Source organism: Panicum virgatum, chromosome 7N (genome assembly GCF_016808335.1).
Source record: "Panicum virgatum strain AP13 chromosome 7N, P.virgatum_v5, whole genome shotgun sequence".
Lineage (NCBI taxonomy): Eukaryota > Viridiplantae > Streptophyta > Magnoliopsida > Poales > Poaceae > Panicum > Panicum virgatum.
Window position 1 is genome coordinate 24,669,706 of NC_053151.1, and position 12,628 is coordinate 24,682,333.

The following is a 12,628-nucleotide window of genomic DNA, read 5'->3' on the forward strand; positions in this document are numbered from 1 at the left end:
AGGGAGAGGGAGGGTTAGGGCGCCTACCTCGGTCCTTGGCTCAAGCAGGGAGGTGGCAGGGCGGGTCAGCCACGGGAAGCAGGTGCGGCAGGCGGAGGCGCTAGCGGCGGTGGCGATGCAGGGCCAGGGAGGGGGCGTGTGGTGGCTGAGCGGCTTGCGGAGCTCGGGGGCACCACGGAGGGACTACTTATAGGCGAGGAAAGGCGGTGGAGGAGGAGGCACGATGGCTGGCGGGGCAAGCTCCGAGGGCAGCGTTAATGCTGTGGGGGCGGGTCCTGCCGGAGCAGTCACGTCGTCGGGGTGCTGTAGCGCTGACGCGGTGAGCATGCCGAGGCGGCCACAGGGCGACGGGACAGCTCGGGCAGGCGCAGCTGAACGACGGGCGGCGCGGCTAGTGGCGTGGCCGCGTGGTGCACGTGGGAGCAGTGCACGCGCGTACGGCCGGCGGCAATGGGGGGCATTGTGCGCGGTTCTGCTCTCGCGAGCTCAGGCGCCAAGGCGGCACTGTCGGCAGTGGCGAGTGGCGCGGCGAGCGTCGCGGCCGCGTGGAGCGCGTGGGGCAGTGGCGGGCAGGGGTGCGCGGCGCTGAGCAGCACACGGGAGGGCGCGGCAGAGAGGAGAGGGAGGAAGGAGAGAGAGAGAGAGAGAGAAAAGATAAGGGAAAAAGAAAAAAGGGGGAGAAAAAGAGAGGGAAAGAGAGAGAGAAAGGGAGATCGTGCTGGCGGATTTCACGGCGGCGACCGCTGCCGGACAAGCACGCCGCCGTGCAGCTCGTTGTACGGAACGAGAGAAAGAAAAGGATGGGACGGCGATTGAAATCGGGTGTCGGGACAGAGATTCGATGGGAAAGGTTTCGGGGGATTTAGGGAGCTCAGCGACGAACCAAAATTTTGAAATTCATTTTTAGGGAGCAATTTATTCGGGTGAATATTTCGGATGTCACAACTCCTCCTCCCGCCGCCGTCGCAGCCGACTACCGCCCGCCCAAGCTCCAGAAGAAGCTCTACATCCCCATGAAGGAGTACCCGGGGTACAATTTCATCGGGCTCATCGTCGGCCCGCGTGGCAACACGCAGAAGCGGATGGAGAAGGAGACTGGTGCCAAGATCGTCATCAGGGGGAAGGGTAGTGTCAAGGAAGGGAAGCTGTTGCAGAAGAGGGATCTCAAGCCGGATCCCAGCGAGAATGAGGACCTCCATGTGCTTGTTGAGGCAGAGACTCAGGAGGTGTTGGTGCAGCTGCTAGGATGGTGGAGAAGCTGCTGACCCAAGTGGATGAGGTGCGGAACGAGCACAAGCGCCAGCAGCTCCGGGAGCTCACGGCGCTCAATGGAACAATTAGGGACGATGAGTTTTGTAGGACATGTGGGGAGCCTGGTCACCGGCAGTATGCTTGCCCCAATAAGATGACCACGTTTAAGAGTGATGTGCAGTGCAAGATCTGTGGTGATGGTGGGCACCCGACAATAGATTGTCCGGTCAAGGGCACATCTGGGAAGAAGATGGATGATAAATACCAGAACTTCCTGGCTGAGCTTGGTGGTGGGAGTGCACCTGAGTCCATGAAAAATTCTGGAGACCCGATGTTGGCTCTTACAGGGAGTGGAGGTAGTGGTGGCGCTACTGCTGGTAGTGGGAGTAACCCGCCTTGGTCTGCTGCTGGTGGTGCAACTGCCACTGGGGCCAATGGTATCAAGAAAGACTACGATGAGACAAATCTATATATTGGGTATTTACCACCTACAATGGATGATGCAGGACTGATCAGTCTGTTTTCACAATTTGGGGATATTGTTATGGCTAAGGTGATCAAGGATCGAAACACTGGGCATAGCAAAGGTTATGGATTTGTCAAGTATTCAGACTTCTCAAAGGCTAATGCAGCGATTGCTGCAATGGATGGTCACCATCTGGAAGGCAGAGTTATTGCAGTTAGAGTTGCAGGCAAGCCTCCACAGCCAGCACCGCTAGTGTCAGCGCCACCGTCGTATCCTTCTACTGATCCTGCTTCTGGTGTGTATTCCTCCCAATCCTACATGGGAGCACCACCTCCTTTTCCCAGTGGCGGACCTAGGAGGATTGGAACTTAGGGTATGCCGTGTCAAAATCAATATACAATTCGGTATTCAGTTCAGTGAAAAAGTTTGGTACACAATTCCACAAGCAATTCGGTATGTAATCAATTCGGTTCAATACTTGCATAAGTCATACTTGCATAGATTACAATATTAATAGTAGAAGCACATTACGTCTTTAAAATACATAAAATAAGTTTACACACCTGCAATAATTCAAGGAGATTATCTTATTTCTTCTTATCACGCGCTTCCTAAAGTTCGTGAAAGTATAAATTATACCATCTTCATCCATTTGAAACAAGATATCTCGCTCGATGAATGTGAGTAGACAATCATCCAAAAAAAATTCTATCAACCTATCCATGATGTAGCCTTATTCCTCAATTTTTGCATCTATTAATCTAAATGTGACATCAGTTAACCCATGTATTAATCTCGCTCAAAGTTACTTTTGATTTGGCTGGTTAGGGGGCAGGCCGGCGGCATGGAAAGCCACCACTGGGGCCTGGCCATCGGGGATGCCGGCGGCACTGCGGCAGCCAGAGCCAGCGGCAGACGGAGGCTTTGCGGAATGAACTGGTGTCGTGCCCCTTCGACAAATGTTCAGCACAGCAGTAGCAATAATGGCCTGCAGATTTTGAACTCTTTGGATGCATATCGATCCTGCAGGTCAAGCGTTCACACCGCCGAGGCGACGAGCAGCTAGCAGCCGCGACCGTGCCAGGCGGCGGCCATGGACGACGAACCAAGCGACCGGTGCAGGGGCGCTGCGAACAGGCTGGAGAGGAGTCGGGGCTCGAGGTGGACTAGAGAGGGAGTCGGGGGTGAGATGCGGCCGGAGTCGGGGCTCGGGACGGACTGGCAGTCGGCGGAGGCAGCATGCGCGTGAACCGTGAGCAGATGCCGAGAGGAAGTAGGGACGCAGACCGATTTAGGCTGGACGGGCTGGATCTTAGGGTATGCCATGGCATACTCGGACCACCCATTAGGTCCGCCCCTGCCTCCTCCACCAGGAAGTTATGCCCCAGTTCCATGGGGGCACCCACCACCATATGCTTCATATCCTCCGCCGCCATCAGGCTCTAGCGTCTACAATCCTACACCCCCTGCACCATGTCAGACAGCCCCACCTCCATATGGTGTGCAATATCCTCCACCACCACCACCCCCAGCAGCTCCTATCCCTCCACCAGGCACTGCTCCATCAAGTGATGGAGCTCAGAATTACCCCCCTGGCGTAACACCACCGAGTTCTGGTGCACCCACTCACCCTGCCCCAACTCTAGTATATGCATCCTCCGGCGCACCAAATGCATCACCAATATACCCTCCACCATCATATAGTTATTCCCCATACTATCCTACATATCAGCCACCGCCTCCACCACCACCACCAGCTAGTGTCGATCCCTCTCAGAGTATTGCAACTGCACCTTGGGCTACCCACAATGCTGTGCCACCACCACCACCACCTTCGTCCTCCACCACCGACCAGCCAGCCTCCTATGGTGCTGATGCAGAGTATGACAAGTTTATGTCGGAGATGAAGTGATATGAGCCAAGCTTGGATGATTCTTCTTCCAACAAAGGGCAAAAGGTAACTTAACATGATCCTTTTGTCTATTAATTGCACAAGGTACAGTGTGGTATGATTTGCTATTTATGTCACCAGGAGGATTGTGTTTCAGTTATTTCATGTTTTCATTATGCTATTATGATACATTTGGCTACTATATGTTATATGTTATTGAGACTAACAGTAACAGGCAATATAGTTATATGTTATCCAATGTTTGGATCGACTCGATGAATATGCACAGCGAAACCATGCAAGATTTCTACTCTTTTTTGTTTAGTGAGGAACTGAGGATGATTACTGAGATGTTGGTTTTTACTTTTTAATAAACCGTATTGCCAAAAATGTTGGTTTTTATTAAAACATATTGCCCCTGATGTTTAGGCTAGGACTAACATGTTCACTGCTTGTCTCTAGGATGGTTACTTAGTCAGGAAAACTCTTTGCAAGACAACATTCAGTTTTGATAGGATATGGTATTCTTAGATTTTTTTTATCTATAAAGGAACTCCACCTGGATATTTTTGTACGATATGATATAATGCACTTTCTTACTGTAGTATATAAAGAATTTTTAATAGATTAGATGCTTGCTTTATGCTTCTACCCTTTGTTTCTATGTGCAATGATTTAAACTAGACCTCACCTTTTCTATGTTGTCTCAACTTTTTTGACAGGCTTGATCTTTCATGGAGCATATACCAACCTGATTTATTTCTTGTTGGACGTTTGGGACCCACATCTTAACCTTGCTGTGTGCTGTTGTGACCATTGCAGAGGTTGCATGCTTAAGAAAGCATGAAGCATTACTGGCTCATCAGGCATCGGAATATTTGCTATCTCCTTCTGGAACTGTTTTAAGGAACCTTTTACTAATGTTCTTGTTATGATATTTCTTATCATTATTTGATATTATCTTGTGATGATACTTAATGCTCTATTGTTTGACGACCCTTATAAGTGTTATTCTCACTCTATTGTTCATATATTTTGTTCTCTCCCTTTATTTGGTAAGTGCTAGCAATCCTCAACATCAGGAGCAGAAAAGCTTCCTGCCCGTTGCTGGTTGGTATGACTTTGAAATGCATGTTTGGCATCTGATGAATCTATCAAGCTTCCTATCTTACGTCTTTGCCTAAGTTGTTTGGCAGTTTTCATGACAGATTGGCACAGGCAGCCTGAATTTCTAAGGCTTGATGAATATCAGGTATAATGGAGATGGTGTGAATTGTTACGTGGAACCTAACGCTTACAATTTGTTTTCTTCTTACATTTCCAACTGATAAACACAGTACTGAGTTTCTTGCTGTTGGTAGTTGATGTGTGCATTAGGGTAAGCATTACACACCATGCTGGAAATCGTCAGCGCAGAACTTACAGATATATATTTTATATTGCTAATATTCTTAACACTGTTGGAATTTTTGTTTGTGGTTCAAGTAGGACTTGCCGGCATGCAGGATTTAGTCTGGAGTCTATGCTCAAGATGCATATTGCCATCTGAAGGTTTGGAAGGTAGTTAGCTGAGATTAGGTTTTTTGTGATGTTTTGGAAGGAAAGTAGGATATTATTATATTCTTATCCTAGTCAAAGGATGTGATAGTCAGCCATCACAATTAGCATTAGCTAGCAATATCACGTTGTAGTTATGCCATCTAGGTGGCATTGCTCCATAGTTTTGTAGGTGTTATCTGCTCTGTTTTCCCCTGTCTTTTCAAAGCTTTTTCTTTTTTCCAAGTGTGCTGTAGATGGAAAGATGTAAGGATTAATGGTACAGTTTTTTTATTTTCTATTTGCTACGTTTATCCTTTGCTTTGCCCATTTAAGGTGAGCCTACCTAGTTTTAGATGGTGATTTTACTGTGAGTGGTGGTTATTTTTAAAAAAAAATTGGTGATGGATGTTTCTTCATGGTTGTTGTGTCAGCTGGGACACAACCTCACAGTTATTGCTCCAACAGTACTATATATATTGACTGCATATGCATTTTGATGTGATCTTGAATCTGGGCATTACGGATTAGCCACCTCAATTTGTACTAAAATTTTTATTTAGGCTTTCATCTATTATTTGCAAGTGGAACATGAACTGCACCTGTTAGTTCATACTGGGATTCTTTTGAACAGTTTCAGTTTGTAGCTGTTAAAAACTGATAGTTAACTCAAAATAAAATGGAATTATTGTAGTGTTCTGGCATCTGATTTCTTTCTTTAACAATATGTGAATGTCCCCACTATTTTCAATGTGGAAAAGGTTTTGCTTAGCAGTAAGGAATCGATCTAGGCTTGTATGTGGTCTGTTCTTTTGCTCTTGGTGTGTGATTATGTGATGCTTGGAACTGTGGAGAGTCATTGTAGATTATTTTGTTGCATGCACATTGTTTAGTTTCACCATTTTTGTATGTATATGGTGCTAATGATACTCAGGCCTGAGACAGATTTTGATTTGTGTATTCTACTTGGCATTGATTAATTTATGCATCTAGATTGCTAGCCAGGATCTCAGGCATGAATGCATGATGGACTGCCAATCTGCAATACTTAAAGACAGCACTCTGTGTGGCAGATGAGATATCTTGTACATGTCTGTTTGATTTGCGGCATCACTATATTACTAGTGTTATTTTATTTTTGGTTTAATTTATTAGTTCTCTCTTGTTTGGTGGGCGTATCATTAGTGAGCAGTTAATTTAGCAGGTCTGTCGGGAGTGTATGCTTGCTGTGCGACTGTCATTTGCTTGTTGAAACATGTATTATTGTTTTGTATGGCTGTTGTTCCAGTGAACTATATTAGTTGAAAGTTGAAAAGGGATATTCTGAATAAGTCACCTGGGCGATAATGTCTCTGCCAGCTAGAGGTTGTTAAGCAATTTTCACGTACTTTCTTCCTCGCGATCAGTGGCGGACCCAGTGGGTAGGCCATATAGGCCTAGGACTACCTAAAATTTTGAGCAAATTCCTCTTTACTACTAGTTAGATTTCAATGGCCCATGCAAAAGAAATAGCTCAACAACTAGTCTCAGCAGCTCTAGCACGGTCCTCCTCCCTGCTGTCCTGCCAACCCGTGACTACTAGCTCGCGCGTCCAGCATCGCCTGAGCACCAAGCAGTGTGCTATCGTCCAACCCGCACAGCTGCACACTGCAGCTCCTGCCTCAAATCTCCTCACGATGTGATAGCCTCATTGTTGATGCTGAGTGCTGACTAGTAACTTCTATGCATCTCCGATGGATGGGGACTACGTTGTACATATTACTCTACTTCAAATTTAGTTGTAGGTTTGCTTAACTTGTCCTGAAATTGTTGTGTGCACGGACATGTGAACGTGATTCAATATTTCAGTGGTTAGGGACTATACTTAGCTTGGTCGAAAATAAGATATTGTTATGTCATTTTTTGCTACTATTTTGTTCTGTCAGAAAGCGGCGGGATTGCAAAGGTACTGTGAGATATTTTAAATATACTATATTTTTTTGTACCAATTTTCTAATTATTTGGAAAATTTTGTAGTTATGTTACCAAATTGCATATTAAATTGTACCATATTGTATCTTGATGTTTTACCTAGGCATACCCTAGGTTCAAATCCTAGGTCCGCCACTGCTCGCGATAATGACCTGAAGCTCGTTATGCCATGGTACGGCAGTGAAGCGAAGCCTCGTGTGAGCAATAGATCTGATTTGGGTTCCCATGCTTTTGATACTGCAATGATGGAACTGTGTAAATGCAGTGGGCAATGGAGTTTTCGCATGTCTTGCCTTGTTTCGCGAGTCTACACAGCAACAGCATTTTTAGACAATTAATCACCTTAGCAGCGTTTGTAACTTTGTATGGGCGTTACGACGGTTTTTTTTTTCCTGCTGAATAACCGGCAGCACTGCTATTCTTGTTTTAGAAGCATGGATGGTTTACGTAGATTGTTATTACATGAAAGAGAACTCAAAACATATCAATCCTTGCCGCTTGACTTTAGTATCTCTGTGTCCAATCACTAGCTCCCAAAATTAACTTTTGGATATTTGGGTGAAATTTCATGCTTCAACAGTTGCTTAAAAATCTTCTCAAAATTCCTGCGCGTCCAAAATTTCATCCGTCGTGTCCTAGATTTTGGCCTGCTTTCGGCACGCCCAATCTCGATGTTTGTGGGTATCCTCACCAAAATCTTCTTGGACAGGTGTTTCTAAGCAGCTTCTAAGCAGCTGTTCCCGCGGTGGCGTTGTTCACTTACCACTGGCGATTGTTTCAACACGTGCTAGCGGCGGATGTAGGATGTGAATCTAGAGGATCATTTTCCTCTTCTTTCTCCTTTCTCTCTTTTTTTCTTCCTCTTCATGAATGTTGAAAATTGTTAGGAGGGTTTTGGGTGGCTCTCCCCCCTATATCTGCTGCGGCCACCATGCATTAGGCGTCGCCACTACTCTCCAAACAAGCCGCAGTGTCCTCCCCTCAGTTGTGCCTTCCTCTCCATCAAGTTTGCGGAATTTCTTTTGACATATATGGTGCCCATTACAACCCTACAAAATTTTAATTAAGATTCTACTTGTATGGGGAGAAATAAAAAAGATAAATTGTATTAGACGGTAAATTGAACTAGATGTCATAGTTTAGGGGTCAAAATAAATCAAGAGATAGTTAAAGGGGTTATCCAGACTTTGGCAATACTTTTTTTTATATAAAGGATAGATATTATCCGGCTTCATCTAAACAAGGTATAATCAGTCCACTTATTACAAACGAGTAAAATGTTCCACACTCTCGCACAAACAAGTCCAAGCAAGGTAAACAAACTGCAACAAGTTTCTCTCATGATTAATGGAAACCTAATCGACTCGTCGATAACCAACCAAAGGACGCAAAGACTCGAAGTGCCGCCTCCTCAAGCTGCTGACATTGGAGGACAAGAGCGTGTTGATGCTCATGATGATGCAATAGAGCCCATTGGCTTAGCCAATATGTTCCCCTGAAAAGTACTTGCAAGTATGATTTTGGTTTACATTTATCAAAAACAACCTCATTCCTAGAAATCCAAATAGTCCAACAAATAGCCGAGGCTGCAGTTAGTAACAAAAAATTATGTTTGATACCCCTCACTTTGCACCATCGATTAAATAGATCATCCACAGAAGACGGTTGTGATAAGCCAAACACTACATGAACTGCGCGCCACAAAAACTTCGCATGAGCACAGCTAAAAAACAAATGTTGTGTAGATTCGGGAACATGACAGTAAGCACATGACTTATCGCCATGCCAATTACGTCTAACCAGATTGTCTTTAGTTAAAATTACCCCTTTTTAAGATACCACATAAATACCTTAATTTTAGTTGGTAATTTTTCACGCCAAATATCTTGTGACACCGAAACTCCATTGATTAATAATGAAGCATACATAGACTTGACGGAAAATTGACCTGATGAGTGTAGAGACCAATGAAAAAAGTCTGGATCCTCACTGAGTTGTAAATCCGCTATTGAAGAAACAATTATGTTCCAGTTGTTCAAATTCTGACCCCTTAGCACTCTCCTAAAGGAAACATTTGGGGGTGTACAATTAAGAACATCAGCAACAGTGTCTTGCTTCCTGCGAACTACATTAAAAAGTGATGGGAATTTCAATTTTAGTGGCTGATTACCTAGCCAAACATCTTCCTAGAACCTAGTCTGAGCTCCATTGTTCACTTTAAAGGATCCCAAACTTAAAAATTGATCTTTCACCTTCATAAGTCCTTTCCAGAAGTGTGAGTCTGATGACCTGCTAGTGCATCCCCCTATGGTTTTATTACTAAGATACTTATTTTTCAAAATAGATTGCCAAAGTCCATCTTTGTTACATAGTTTGAACAATCATTTACTTAGTAAACAAATGTTTTGTATTTCTAGGTCTTGAATTCCTAGGCCACCCTGTTGCTTTGGTTGACATGCTAGACTCCACTTCACTAATCTGTATTTCTTTTTATGTTGATCATTTTGCCAAAAGAAGCGCGATCGGTAGTAGTCTAACTTCTTTAACACCCCTTTGGCAATACTTGAGAAGAGTAATTTGGACTTTATAATATGGCAGGTTATAAGGCTTTTGGGGGAAAAAAAGGCTACTATTGGAGGAAACCTAAATTTTTTTGGAGAAGTCCTAATCTAAAGTATTTGGAGTAGAAATATTAGGCACTATTCGAAATGCTTTTTATGTCTCTGATTTCTAAAACGACGGTGAAGGCAAATTTGTGCTGCAGTTTTCCGGGAACATGGTCACAGAAGGGGCAGGTTGGGTTACGATGCTAATTTCTATGTACAAGTTTGCCTGCTGTTACTTGTGACACCCTAGGTGTCTGCACAGTAGAATTGCATTTATTTTATGCATCATGTGCTTATTTTGCTTGAAAAAGGATCTTATTGTGAAAATCTAAGGGTAGTTGTGTAAATATGATTTAATGCAGGGTCCTTTCTATAACTTAATTTGAATAGGGAGAGCAAATATTGCTTTTGTGGAGGGTTTATTTGTAAAATTCAGTGTAATCATTGCTTGGCAGGAAATTTTGCTTTTTAGTTTGAAATTAAACTGAATTTGCATTGGAAAAGACAAAAGTCCATTAAATTCAAAATCCTTCCTATGTTTTCAAAATAACTCTTTAATCTTTGGTCAAATCAATTTTTGCACAACATCAAAGTTGTAGATCTTAAAAAGTTGAACAACTTTCATATTGGGCACTTTTTCATTTGAGCCCTAGTTTAGGTGATATTTTTGTTTTACACTAGGGCCCCTAAACTTTTTGGAAATTGCAAATCAGTCTAGACTTCATCTCCCATCTCTCTGCTTCTCTGCTTCACCGCCGCCGTGGAGGCCGCAGGCCACCTCCTGCTTCCCCCACCGCCTCACGTGGCACCTCCGTGAACCCCTGGACCCACTTCCCCTCGAGCTGGACCCCTCCTTCCCTCGCCACGCCACCCCGACGAGCTCTACGGCCGCCACCTAGCCGCCGTCGTGGCTAGCCCGATGCAGCGCCCCGGCTCTCCTTCTTCCACACGCCCCAGCACCCAGAGCACCCCAGCAACCCAATCCACTCGCTCACTCGCTAGCTCCCAGCCCAGAGCCCCCAGAACACCGCAGCCGCCCCGCCCAAACGCCAGCGAGCTCGAAGCTCACCGTCGACCCGCCATTCCAGACTCGCTCCGCCTGCGCTGACCCCATCTCTAGCTCCGCCTCGTCCTCACGCAGCTCGCAGACCCCTCCTCCTCGCCCAATCCCCACCGGAGCAACCTCGCCGATGTTTCCCGAGCTCCAACCGCCGCTGCTCGCCATCGACGACCTAGCTCCGACCATCCCCTCGGCCTCCCAAGCCCACCCAGAGGTGCGTCCTGACCTGGTGAAGCTCTCACGCCTCTCCACCCTCGCCGCCAGGATTCGGCTGGTCAACGCCCACCCCCTGCTCTGACTCCGGCCAGGGGCATATCTGCTAGGATTCGAATTCTTTTAGGGGCTTGTCTGCAAGATTTCAGGTCTTTTCCTTTTTTTAGGCTGGACTTTGAAAATGCCTAGAAATTCGTAGAAAAAAAAAGAAAAATGCAAATCCAAATGTTTTGGAATCCCTGTTACAAGAACTATAAGTTTTGTTACATGTATATTTTTATTTCTAGTCTGTATTTTAATCCAAGAAATAGAATACAAATAGTAGGCTTTATTTATTCTAGGAGTTTTAGTCAGTAACTTCATGTGATTTTTGTCTAGCTTATGTCTTGCAGTGTTGTTAGCATCTGGTAAAAATATGAAACCTTTTTGACATCATTAGCTATGTCAAAGTTTCAAGATTCTTGAATATACTAGTTTTTCTAATTTATTTGTACCGGTAGAAATAATCAATTTCTATGTGTGAAACTTTTTCCATTATCACATGTTACAAAAACTTTGCTGTTGCCCAAGTTTGGGAAATTTTTGATCTGTTTAACTATTTCTTTGATTTAATGATGATTAAATAGGTTTTAATTGTGATAAATAGTTCCCTTGGTTAGAAAATTCTGATAATTTTTGTAGAACACTGTGTTGGTCGTTTGTTCATGTTTGTAAAATTTAGGATCCAGAATCTCTATAGAACTTTCTGTATTAATTAGTTTTTCCATATGTGGTTTATTTTTGTCTAATTTATTACTTCAGTTTTATGCCTAGATAAATTCTGAAAATTTTATGAAGTGTTCATAGTCATATGATGTCTGTTTTGGAAATTTTTGAGATTCATAAGTCTTGTAGTTTGTCCTATAGAATTCAATATTTCTCTAAGTACTATCTGAATAATTGTTTTATTCTGATTAAATGGCTGCATGAAATGGCATGAATTTTACAGGGTAGATTACTCTATGTACATCCTGTTTGAAGTAATTTTTGCTGAATTTAAATACTGTTTGTGTACTGAGTTACTCATTTCTTTGCAAATCATGTTTGACATGTTATATAAACTATTTGAAACTTACTTTGTAAGTTTAATCAAATTGTCTTGTGAGGTTAATCATATTGTTTTGTGTAGTAGACAATGTTAAATAACTACTCTATAAACGATTGCCCATATGCTTAGTTATATTTGTTATCTTTTAAATTTCAACTTTATTGTGAAGCGTGTGTTTATAATATCATTTCTTGCATCACATATAGATACGACTATTTTATCGGACGGGACGTACGAGCTGATCCCGGAGTCCGAAGAAGGTGATCAAGAGGCCCAGCTGAATGCCACTGTACTAACTGAAGACCCGGACCAAAGTTCGGAAGAGCCCAAGGCTGTTTTAGCTAGCGACTACCGAGAAGGCAAGCCCCGGACATAACCCATATTTCAAATTATTACAATTTATCGTTATTACTTACTTGTGCATTTACAGTTCTTAGGATTTGAATTGAAACCTTAGATGCATAATCCTAAGAACCTATGTACTGAACACTAGACATGAGTTCGAATAATTGCTAAGCTTATAGGACCGGTAAAAGTCGAGTGATTG

The 12,628-nt window shown here is 43.8% G+C and overlaps 1 pseudogene; it reads left to right on the plus strand.

The window, feature by feature from the left end:
• Positions 1-450: 450 nt before the first annotated feature.
• LOC120681062 lies at positions 451-4,637 on the plus strand (annotated as a pseudogene).
• The last annotated feature ends 7,991 nt before the right edge of the window (positions 4,638-12,628 follow it).